Source organism: Muntiacus reevesi, chromosome 22 (assembly GCF_963930625.1).
Source record: "Muntiacus reevesi chromosome 22, mMunRee1.1, whole genome shotgun sequence".
Classification (NCBI taxonomy): Eukaryota; Metazoa; Chordata; class Mammalia; order Artiodactyla; family Cervidae; genus Muntiacus; species Muntiacus reevesi.
Genome location: NC_089270.1, coordinates 30,553,331 through 30,565,548, shown reverse-complemented (window position 1 = coordinate 30,565,548; position 12,218 = coordinate 30,553,331).

Below are 12,218 nucleotides of genomic sequence, written 5' to 3'. Positions count from 1 at the left end.
TAAAGTCTGCCACTGTTTCCACTATTTCCCCATCTATTTGCCATGAAGTGATGGGACCGGATGCCATGATCTTAGTTTTCTGAATGTTGAGCTTTAAGCCAACATTCTCACTCTCCTCTTTCACTTTCATCAAGACACTCTTTAGTTCTTCTTTACTTTCTGCCATAAGGGTGGTGTCATCTGCATATATGAGGTTATTGGTATTTCTCCCAGCAATCTTGATTCCAGCTTGTGCTTCTTCCAGCCCAGCATGTCTCATGATGTACTCTGCATAGAAGTTAAATAAGCAGAGTGACAATATACAGCCTTGATGTTTTCCTTTTCTATTTGGAACCAGTCTGTTGTTCCATGTCCAGTTCTAACTGCTGCTTCCTGACCTGCATATAGGTTTCTCAAGAGGCAGGTCAGGTGGTCTGATATCCCCATCTCTTTCAGAATTTTCCACAGTTTATTGTGATTCACACAGTCAAAGGCTTTGGCATAGTCAATAAAGCAGAAATAGATGTTTTTCTGGAAATCTCTTGCTTTTTCGATGATTCATCGGATGTTGGCAATTTAATCTCTGGTTCCTCTGCCTTGTCTAAAACCAGATTGAACATCTGGAAGCTCATGGTTCACATATTATTGAAGCCTGGCTTGAAGAATTTTGAGCATTACTTTACTAGCATGTGAGATGAGTATAATTGTGCGGTAGTTTGTGCATTCTTTGACATTGCCTTTCTTTGGGATTGGAATGAAAACTGACCTTTTTCAGTCCTGTGGCCACTGCTAAGTTTTCCAAATTTGCTGACATATTGAGTGTAGCACTTTCACAGCACCATCTTTCAGGATTTAGATAGCTCAACTGGAATTCCATCACCTCCACTAGCTTTGTTCATAATGTTGCTTCCTAAGGTCCACTTGACTTCACATTCCAGGATATCTGGCTCTAGGTGAGGGATCACACCATCATGATTATCTGGGTCATGAAGATCTTTTTTGTACAGTTCTTCTGTGTATTCTTGCCACCTCTTATTAATATCTTCTGCTTCTGTTAGGTCCATACCATTTCTGTCCTTTATTGAGGCCATCTTTGCATGAAATGTCCCCTTGGTATCTCTCATTTTCTTAAAGAGATCTCTTTCCTATTCTATTGCTTTTCTTTATGTCTTTGCATTGGTTGCTGAGGAAGGCTTTCTTATCTCTCCTTGCTATTCTTTGGAACTCTGCATTCAAATGGGTATATCTTTCCTTTTCTCCTTTGCTTCTCGCTTCTCTTCTTTTCATAGTTATTTCTAAGGCCTCCTCAGACAGCCATTTTGCTTTTTTGCATTTCTTTTTCTTGGAGATGGTCTTTATTCCTGTCTCCTGTACAATGCCATGAACCTCCATCTGTAGCTTGTCAGGCCCTCTGTCTATCAGATTTAATCCCTTGAATTTATTTTTCACTTCCACTGTATAGTCATAAGGGATTTGAATTAGGTCATACCTGCATGGTCTAGTGGTTTTCTCCACTTTCTACAATTTAAGTCTGAATTTGGCAATAAGGAGTTCATAATCTGAGCCACAGTCAGCTCCTGGTCTTGTTTTTGCTGACTATATAGAGTTCCTCCCTCTCTGGCTGCAAAGAATATAATCAATCTGATTTTGTTGTTGACCTTCTGGTGATGTCCATGTGTAGAGTCTTCTCTTGTGTTGTTGGAAGATGATGTTTGCTATGACCAGTGTGTTCTCTTGGCAAAACTCTATTAGCCTTTGCCCTGCTTCATTCTGTGCTCCAAGGCCAAATTTGCTTATTACTCCAGGTGTTTCTTGACTTCCTACTTTTTCATTCTAGTTCCCTATCATGAAAAGGACATCTTTTTTGGGTGTTAGTTCTGAAAGATCTTGTAGGTCTTCATAGAAACATTCAACCTCAGCTTCTTCAACAATACTTGTTGAGGGATAGACTTGGATTACCGTGATATTGAGTGGTTTGCCTTGGAAACGAACAGAGATCATTCTGTCCTTTTTGAGATTGCATCCAAGTACTGCATTTTGGACTCTTTTGTTGACTATCATGGCTACTCCATTTCTTCTAAGGGATTCCTGCCCACAGTAGTAGATATAATGGTCATCTGAGATAAATTCTCCCATTCCTGTCCATCTTAGTTCACTGAGTCCTCATGTTGAAGTCAATTTTCACCTGCAGTCTTACAAATCTTGGTTTTTAAACACTTTTACATCTTTCAGTGCTTTGAACAGTTTAAATTGCTAAAATTTCATGTCACTTGAATGTGAACTTTTTGTAGAGAACATCCAAGTGATAGATAAACTCATTCCCAATGATATGTGGCTCTTGTTGTCAGGGTAAATAGCCAGTGTGAAAGAGATCCAAGGTAGGAAATCAACCACGAATTTCCAGTTGGTCATCACAAACAGTGGTGCCATATCAGGAACTCAGTATTTAATTAGACTCCTAGCAGGCGTGATTCTCTTTACAGTCAGTTAGGAAGTAGTTACGTGAGCCCATGTATTGGTAAACAGGAGCTCATATATGGGGGCCCAGGCACAGCTTCACTTGCTGTCACCCAAACCACTTTATAAGTTTGTTCTAGGGACTGGCGCCGGAGTGGGTGATGACAAAGACTGTCTTCTAAGTTACCTGGCTGCATAGTTTTCTCTCCTTAATTGCCTAATGCCTATTCTTTGATGAATGATCTCTGGTGGGAAACAGCATTATGTCCCATCGTTGAGTATTGCTTTTCTAACAGAGTCCCATAGCATGCCAGGAGTTGTTTTTCCAAATACCTATAATTCTCCAGTCCAGGTGACTTCATATTGCTGTGTTGTGATTATGTCTTTAAGGTTGGCAGAGATCCCACGTAGTATTTTCTCTCATTATGGATGTATTTAATACTACGCATGCGTGCATGCTAAGTCACTTCAATCGTGTCTGACCCCTGGCAGTCTTGTGGACTGTAGCCCACCAGGCTTCTCTGTCCATGGGATTCTCCAGACAAGGTCTACCTAATACTACAGTCCGTCACAAGTTAGACCTACTGCAGAATTCCATCCTGTTCTGGGCCCACTTACAACGGGTATTTTTTGTGTGTTACTTGGCATATGAGTCACAGGATGGAATACATATACTTCTAATTCCTAAAAATGCCTTCAAATAACTATTTTTTTTCCCTCTGTAGAAAGGCAAAATGCAAAAATCTGTTCTCCTTTTGAAATGATGGCCTTAAATACCCCCGATCACGGGATTTCAGTTAATTTCATTGAGGTGGCAGATCACATATTTATAGGGTTTATCTTCTATTCTCTGACACTGATGTATCTTACACAGGTGTCCAATGTCCTACCCATTTCTTGCTCATCCTGCCTGACTAGCACAATGTTATCAACACAGTCAGTTGACACAGTTTTTTGAAGTATATCGAAATAATTCATATCTCATTGGTCTGTATTAGGAGGGAAGAGAAGAAAGTTTATCTTATAAAATTCTCAGTTAAAATTGTAAATGTCTGCTGTTTCTGTTTCAAGTGAATGAGAACTCTACCTTGTCTTTTCAAGTATAGATGGCAGAGACCAAAGCAATGACCTCCTACCATGTACCTGAAGATGTGTTATTATGCTCTAGCAGAGATATCACATCTGAAACAGAGATTAAGAGTAGAGTGAATTCTTGGATGAGTTTGCAGGAGTCCACTACCAGATATGAGGGGCTCAGATATGATGGAGCTAATCATCCTGCCTTTTTTAAACTCTTTAAGACTTTTAATTTGCACCATCCACAGAAATGTGATCTTATTTTCTGTTTGTATTTGGTTTGGATAAGGGTGGTGATAAGGGGGACTCTTTCAAAGATACAGTAGATTGAAGAGTGGGCATCCCAAAGTATACCCATGGTGTAACTCCCAGAAACTATGAAATTGATTTTCTATGGAGAAAGGATCCTTGAAATGCAAAGGCTTTCCTCGTTTTGTTGTGTTTTGCTTTATTGTACAGCACAGATATTGGCTTCTTACAAAGTGAATATTTGTGACAACCCTGAGTGAATTAAGTCAGTCCATGCCATTTACCAATAGCCTTTGCTTATATGCTTGTGTTACATTTGAGTAATTCCTGCAATATTTGAAACTTTCATTATTATTATATTTGGTATGGTGATCTATGGTCAGTGATCTTTGATGTTACTGTTTACTTTGGGGGAAGGTGCACTAGAAAACCTTACCCATATCAGATAATGAAATTAATCAATAAATGTATGTGTTCTAATTGGTCCATCAACTGGCTGTTCCTCTATGTTCCTCTCATCAGATTTCCCTCTTCTCTGAGACACAACAATATCTATTTTATTTTATTTTAAAATTTCTTGAATAACTGCTTCTTTTCTGTTAATTTTATTGGAGCACAGTTGCTTTACGGTGATGCATTAGTTTCTACTGTACAGCAAAGTAAATCAGCTATACATATACATATAATCCCTTTTATTTTGGATTTCCTTCCTATTTAGGTTACCACTGTGCATTGAGTAGAATTTCCTATACTATATAATAGGCTCTCATTAATTATCTACTTCATACATAGCATCAACAATGTATATATCTCAATGCCAATCGTCCAATTCATCCCACCTTCCCTTCTCCGTTGGTGTCTATACATTTGTTCTCTATATCTGTGTTTCTATTTCTGTTTTGCAAATAAAATCATCTATACCATTTTTCTAGATTCCGCATATATGCATTAACATACAAAATTATGTTTCTACTTCTATCTTACTTCACTCTGCTTTACAGCCTCTAGGTCAACCACATCTCTTCAAATGACCCAATTGTGTTCCTCTTTATGGCTGAGTAATAGTTCATTGTTTTTATATACCACATCTTTCTTCATTCTTCTGTTGATGGGAGTTAGGTTGCTTTCTTGTCCTGGCTATTGTAAACAATGCTGCAATGAACACTGAGATACAAAAATATTGAAATTAAGCTATTAATAGCCCTGCAATGTCTTATAAGTGTCAAGTGAAAGGAAGAGTTAAATGTGTCTCATTTTAAATCAAAAGATAGAAATAATAAAGCTTAATGATGAAGGCATATTGAAAGCTAAGGAGGCCAAAAGCTAGGTCTCTTGCACAAAATGAATGAATATTTTCACAAAGGAAAATTCTAGGAGGATGCAAAAAGTACTACTCCAGTGAGCACACAAATGATAAGACAGTGAAATAGCTTTATTGTTGATATGAAGAAAGTTTCTGTGGTATGGATAGGATAGCAAATCAGCTACAACATTCTCTTAAGCAAAGGCCTAATCCAAAGTAAGGTCCTAACTGTCTTCAATTCTAAGAATGAGAGTCATTAGGATCCTGCAGAAGAAAAGTTGTAACTAGCAGAATTTGGTTCATTTGGATGAAGCAAAGAAGCAACCTTTATAACAGAAAAGTGCAAGGTGAAGCATCAAGTACTGATGTAGAAGCTGCAGCGAGTTATCCAGAAGATCTAGCTAGTATAATTTATGAAACTGGCTACACTAAACAACAGACTTTCAATGTACACAAAAGATCCTTATGTTGGAAGACGAAGCCATTTAGGACTTTCACTTCTAGAGAGGAGAAGTTAATGACTGATTTTTATAGTTTCAGAGGATACACCAACTCCCTGGTTAGGGACCAAAGTAGCTGATTACTTGAACCCTGAAGCCAATGTTCTTTTTATTTTTATTTCTTTTTCATTTATTTTTATTAGTTGGAGGCTAATTATTTAACAGTATTGTAGTGGTTTTTGCCATACATTGACATGAATCAGCCATGGATTTACATGTGTTCCCCATCCTGATCCCCCCTCCCGCCTCCCTCCCCATCTCATCCCTCTGGGTCTTCCCAGTGCACCAGCCCTGAGCACTTGTCTCATGCATCCAACCTGGGCTGGTGATCTGTTTCACCCTTGACAGTATACTTGTTTCAATGCTATTCTCTCAGAACATCCCACCCTCACCTTCTCCCACAGAGTTCAAAAGTCTGTTCTGTACATCTGTGTCTCTTTTTCTGTTTTGCATATAGGGTTATCATTGCCATCTTTCTAAATTCCATATATATGCGTTAGTATACTGTATTGGTCTTTATCTTTCTGACTTACTTCACTCCGTATAATAGGCTCCAGTTTCATCCATCTCATTAGAACTGATTCAAATGAATTCTTTTTAATGGCTGAGTAGTATTCCATTGTGTATATATACCATACATTCCTTATCCATTCATCTGCTGATGGGCATCTAGGTTGCTTCCATGTCCTGGCTAGTATAAACAGTGCTGCCATGAACATTGGGGTGCACGTGTCTCTTTCAGATCTGGTTTCCTCGGTGTGTATGCCCAGGAGTGGGATTGCTGGGACATATAGCAGTTCTACTTCTAGTTTTTTTTTTTTTTAATTCACCATTACAAAAACCCTAGGTCCCTTAAGAATTACACAAAATCTACTTTTCCTGTGTTTTATAACAAAATCAAGATGACAGTGCATCTCTTTACAAGGTGGTTTACTAAATATTTTCATCCCAGTGCTGAGAACTTCTGCTCGGAAAAAAAAAGGTTCCTTAAAAATATATTGTTCATTGACAATACAGCTGGTCGTCCAAGAGCTCTAATGGAGATAATGAGACTAATGTCATTTTATGCCTGCTAATACAGCAATCATTTGCATCACATGAGTCAAAAAATAACAACATTCAAGTCATTATTTAAGGAATACATTTTGTAAGGCTATCACTGCCTCAGATAGTGATCCCTCTGATGGAGTTGGGTAAAGTCTACTGAAAAGTTATGGGAAAAGGTTGACCTTTACAGATGCCATTGAGAACATTTGTGATTCATGAGAAAAAGTCAAAATATAACATTAACTGGGATTTGGAAGAAGTTGATCCAGTTCTCAGGGATGATTTTGAGGGGTTCAAGATTTCAGTAGAGAAAGAAACTGTAGATGCCATGGAAGCAGCTAGAGAACTTGAATTAGATGTGGGCCTGAACATGTGAATTCACTGTAGCAATTTCCTGATAGAACTAGCAGGTAAGGAGTTGCTTCTTAGGGATGAGTAAGGGAAGTGATTTCTTCAGATGGAAAGTAATTTTAGTGCAGATACTGTGAAAACTGCATTGAAATGAAATGAATTGAAATGAAAATAATGCCTATGATTAAGTTAAGGAAATCAAGGTAGGTTATTTCTGAAATTAGGATAGGCTCTAAATTCAGTAAAAAGTTCTGACTCAGGCAGTAAAGAATCTGCCTGCAATGCAGGAGATTCAGGTTTGATCCCTGGGTTAGGAAGATCCTCTGGAGAAGGAAATGGCAACTCACTCCAGCATTCAGTTGTTTCAGGATGCAGTTCTCCTCTTGGGAAAGAATTGAGGTTATTATTAGCATTTGCATTTACTGTGATGTTACAGCATTCTTCTAAAGGACCCAATCTCTTCATTATCAATTAATCAGGTTTGAAAAATCTCAGGTCAAAAAATGTGGCAAGTGAGTACAATTTGAGAGGAGCAATGGTCCTCATCTTTCCGATACCTATCCATTGACTGTTCTGGAAGTATAGACAGGAAAATGTCTTTTTGTTTTATCTGTAGCACCATGCTAACATGTTAAGTTGCCACAGTCGTGTCCAGCTTTTTGTGATGTCATGGACTGTTGCCTGCCAGGCTCCTTTGTCAATGGGATTTTTCAGGCAAGAGTATTGAAGTGGGTTGCCATTTCCTTTTTCAGGGAATCTTCCCAACCTAGGGATCCAACACTTATCTCTTATGTCTCCTTCATTGGCAAGTGGGTTCTTTACCACTGGAGCCTCCTGGGGAACCCTGTGTCACCATATTGATACCTTTTAATAGGGTAAGCCTCCCTGGCTGCCACTCTAACCTTATTGTTCACTCTCATCATTGTGACAGCCTGACTATTGATGATTGAGTGCCATCACCTGTTCTCTATTATTTTTTTATTTGATTATAACTAGCTTCATGGAACTCAGTTCTATAACTACCAACAAAACGCCCCCTCAAAGGACAGCTACACTAGACATCGTATAACTTCAATAAACAATCACGTGGTAGATTTTCCATATGTAAACAGCATTTCTATCTTACTATATCCATAATTCTAAGCCTTTGGATTTCTTCTTTCATTGTTTCCCATGGCACTGACTTCCAGTCAATTTTATTTCCTAAGGGCTATCACTTTTTTCAAGTTTCTGCAGACATCCTAGTAGTCTGTTATCAATATCTCCTGGAGTCTGAACCCAGTTATTAAACCCTATGTCCAAAGAGCGTGCTCCAAAAAAGCATGCTTCTTTGTACAACTTTATGTTCTACTCTACTTAATTCTGTTCCCCAGTATATAATTCTATACATAATTTCTCAGTTCCTGTTGGTAAATATTGGATATAATCTTCAATTTTCTGAGTTATACTATCATTTATTCCCTAGTAGGTCCAGCATATGCCTGCTTATATACAATTGGGCTTAATCCTAGTTATTGGCCTATGAACAAGAGGGAAGATATGAGCAGACCTAAGAGGGATACATAGTATTCTGTGGGGTAGAGGACACTATATCCTCCTCAAACAATGGAGAAGTGTTACCCCTTAACAGAGAAAAGTGGGCCAATACCGAGGACTCACAGGGTTCAGGGGAATCTAGGAATTAAAGATTTTCACAAACATTATTTCCCTGATGACTTGTCATTATGCTCTTTTTCAACTACTGTCCTGATCTTGGAAAAAATTCATACTAGTTTGGGAATTTAAGTAGAACTGGAAATGTCTTATTTTAACATCATACAAATTTTGTTTTGTTTTTCTTTTCCCCTTCTGGAAGAGATAATATTTTTTTTTTATATGATGCCAAGGGGACTCCTCTAGCTTTCTCATTTAGCCTTAATAAATGGTTTGAAGTTCTCATCCTGTCATGATATTTTCTAAAGAATTAATGCTATAGAAACAAGCATGAACCTTCATTTTCTTAATAATATCTACTTTTCCACTGTTATCAACTACCTGATATATCACAAACACTAGTAACTTTTTTTCCAACATCATATGGTCCCAACTCACCTTAACTGAAAATAGTAAATATTTCACAGTTACCACAGCCCAGAGATATCTGTGTGTCATCTTAATACAGTGGAATATTAGGTAGGTCAATTTTTTATTTAATGTATTTTCCTGTAGTATTTGAAAACCAATATTACTTTGTTTGTGTTTGTTAGAATATATTTATAGCTAGGTATCAACATATGCATAATATATGAATTTAAAATTTAAAAAGATTTTGTTAAGAATAGAGAGAAATAGAAATGTAATAGGCTCTCAGTGAACATCTATCAACCATTATAGAGAGTTTGTACAGCATAGAGGTCTTTGACACTTTGGACCTTGCTCCAAAGTGGTGTGACATTAATCCACTATATTAATATTCTTTGGGCTTTTTTAATTTAATGAGCTACATATGCACTGTGTTTTTCATAAATCATAATGGCTCTGTTATTTATTGCTATGTAATCAACCATTATTAAACTTAGGGTTAAAACAGCACCATATCATTTGCTCATGATCCTCTGGACCAGCAATTTAAGATGGATTCAGGGAAATATATCCTCTTTGCAGATTTCCTGAGCTTACTCTTTAGGCTCCAGTTAGTTTTCAGCTTGGCTGGGACAGAATGATTCAGGACAGCATCAGTCACATGGCTGCAGTTTGGCAAATTAACAGGAAGCTTTTATTCCTGTCTTCCAACCAACAAACTTGGATTTTTCAAATGATAGCATAATCCTAGACCTGCTCGTTTGGAAGTTCTAAAACTAGGTTTTGAAGTCATACAGTGTTAACTTCTGCCAGCTTCTATTGTGAGTAAAGGCAAGTCATGAAGGAAATCCAAATTTAAGGGGGGAAAATTAGCCTTCACCATTTGGTGAGAGGAATTACAAAACAAATATAGTCATTTTTAATTTACTAGAGTAAGAAACTTCATTAAATATAAAATCAAATGAAGGGCAGCCATGAAGTAGTACATCTTTCAAACAAGGTACTAGTGAAAAATCTATGTATAAGAAAGTATGACTAATTTTTGTAAAGTTTATTTTTGTTTGCCTTAAAAATTAAACATTTCTATGTATTCACACCCAAGGATCCTTTCAGATTCAAAGTCTTTATATCTCTTAACTAAATTCAAATTTTCTTTGATCTAACTATCTAATACCTCCATTAGAAAAGAAAACCCCTTAGTTGTGGATGAGCAGTCTCTAGGAATTATCTGACATGACTTCCTCCTTCTCAATGGATTAAATTTTATTGGCTAAAGAAAACTAAAACTTTGTGGCTTATCATTATAATTATTATTATCAATTTTCTGTTTTCCGAGTCTACAATTATTGCAGAGACTTTTGCAAACAAGACAGTTTTCTAGCCTTACTTCCAGATGCTTTATGTTACTCCTTGAACAGGTAGGCACCCATCATATATTTCCTGACTTGTTAAGAACAGAAACTGATAAAGGAGTTCTCTTGACTGAATTACAATACATCAAAGGGATAATTTTTAGCTTTGTGCTGACACATGTCCCCTTTTATGAATAAACTCAGAAAATTCAGGAATAAGGTATCTAAACCTTGAGTTTAATTGAACTCCTTTATGCTAACATCATTTTACATTATGAAAAAGTACAGGGAGATCTTGAATTTGGCATAAAATAGCCAAAGATTAAATTATGATTTTTAAAGACTATTATAGAAAAGATTATTTTACCATGAAAATAACTGATTTAACACTATGGTAAGTTATTGCTTTGATTACATGAATAAGATCTTAAAACAAGGAGCATTCGCAGTTCAGTTCAGTTCAGTCGCTCAGTCGTGTCCAACTCCTTGCAACCCTATGAACCGCAGCATGCCAGGCCTCCCTGTCCATCACCAACCCCGGGAGTTTATCCAAACCCATGTCCATTGATTCAGTGATGCCATCCAACCATCTCATCCTCTGTCGTCCCCTTCTCCTCCTGCCCTCAATCTTTCCCAGCATCAGGGTCTTTTCCAATGAATCAGCTCTTCATATCAGGTGGCCAAAGTATTGGAGTTTCAACTTCACCATCAGTCCTTCCAATGAACACCCAGGACTGATCTCCTTCAGGATGAACTGGTTGGATCTCCTTGCAGTCCAAGGGACTCTCAAGAGTCTTCTCCAACACTACACTTCAAAAGCATCAGTTCTTCAGCACTGTTTTCTTCATAGTCCAACTCTCACATTCATACATGACCACTGGAAAAACTGTAGTCTTGACTAGATAGACCTTTGTTGGCAAAGTAATGTCTCTGATTTTTAATACGCTGTCTAAGTTGGTCATAACTTTCCTTCCAAGGAGTAAGTGTCTTTGAATTTCATGGCTGCAGTCACCATCCGCAGTGATTTTGGAGACCCCAAAAATAAAGTCTGCCACTGTTTCCACTGTTCCCCCATCTATTTGCCATGAAGTGATGAGACTGGGTGCCATGATCTTAGTTTTCTGAATGTTGAGCTTTAAGCCAACTTTTTCACTCTCCTCTTTCACTTTCATCAATAGCCTCTTTAGTTCTTCTTCACTTTCTGCCATAAGGGTGGTGTCATCTGCATATCTGAGGTTATTGATATTTCTCCCAGCAATCTTGATTCCAGCTTGTGCTTCTTCCAGCCCAGCATGTCTCATGATGTACTCTGCATAGAAGTTAAATAAGCAGGGTGACAGTATACAGCCTTGACGTACTCCTTTTCCTATTTGGAACCAGTCTGTTGTTCCACGTCCAGTTCTAACTGTTGCTTCCTGACCTGCATATAGGTTTTCAAGAGGCAGGTCAGGTGGTCTGGTATTGCCATCTCTTTCAGAATTTTCCACAGTTTATTGTGATCCACACAATCAAAGGCTTTGGCATATCATTAAAGCAGAAATAGATGTTTTTCTGGAATTATCTTGCTTTTTTGATGATCCAACGGATGTTGGCAATTTAATCTCTGGTTCCTCTGCCTTTTCTAAATCCAGCTTGAACTCCTGTAAATTCACAGTTCACATAGTGTTGAAGACTGGCTTGGAGAATTTTGAGCATTACTTTGCTAGTGTGTGAGATGAGTGCAATTATGCAGTAGTTGTAATATTCTTTGGTGTTGCTTTTCTTTGGGATTGGAATGAAAACTGACCTTTTCCAGTCCTGTGGACACTGCTGAGTTTTCCAAATTTGCTGGCATATTGAGTG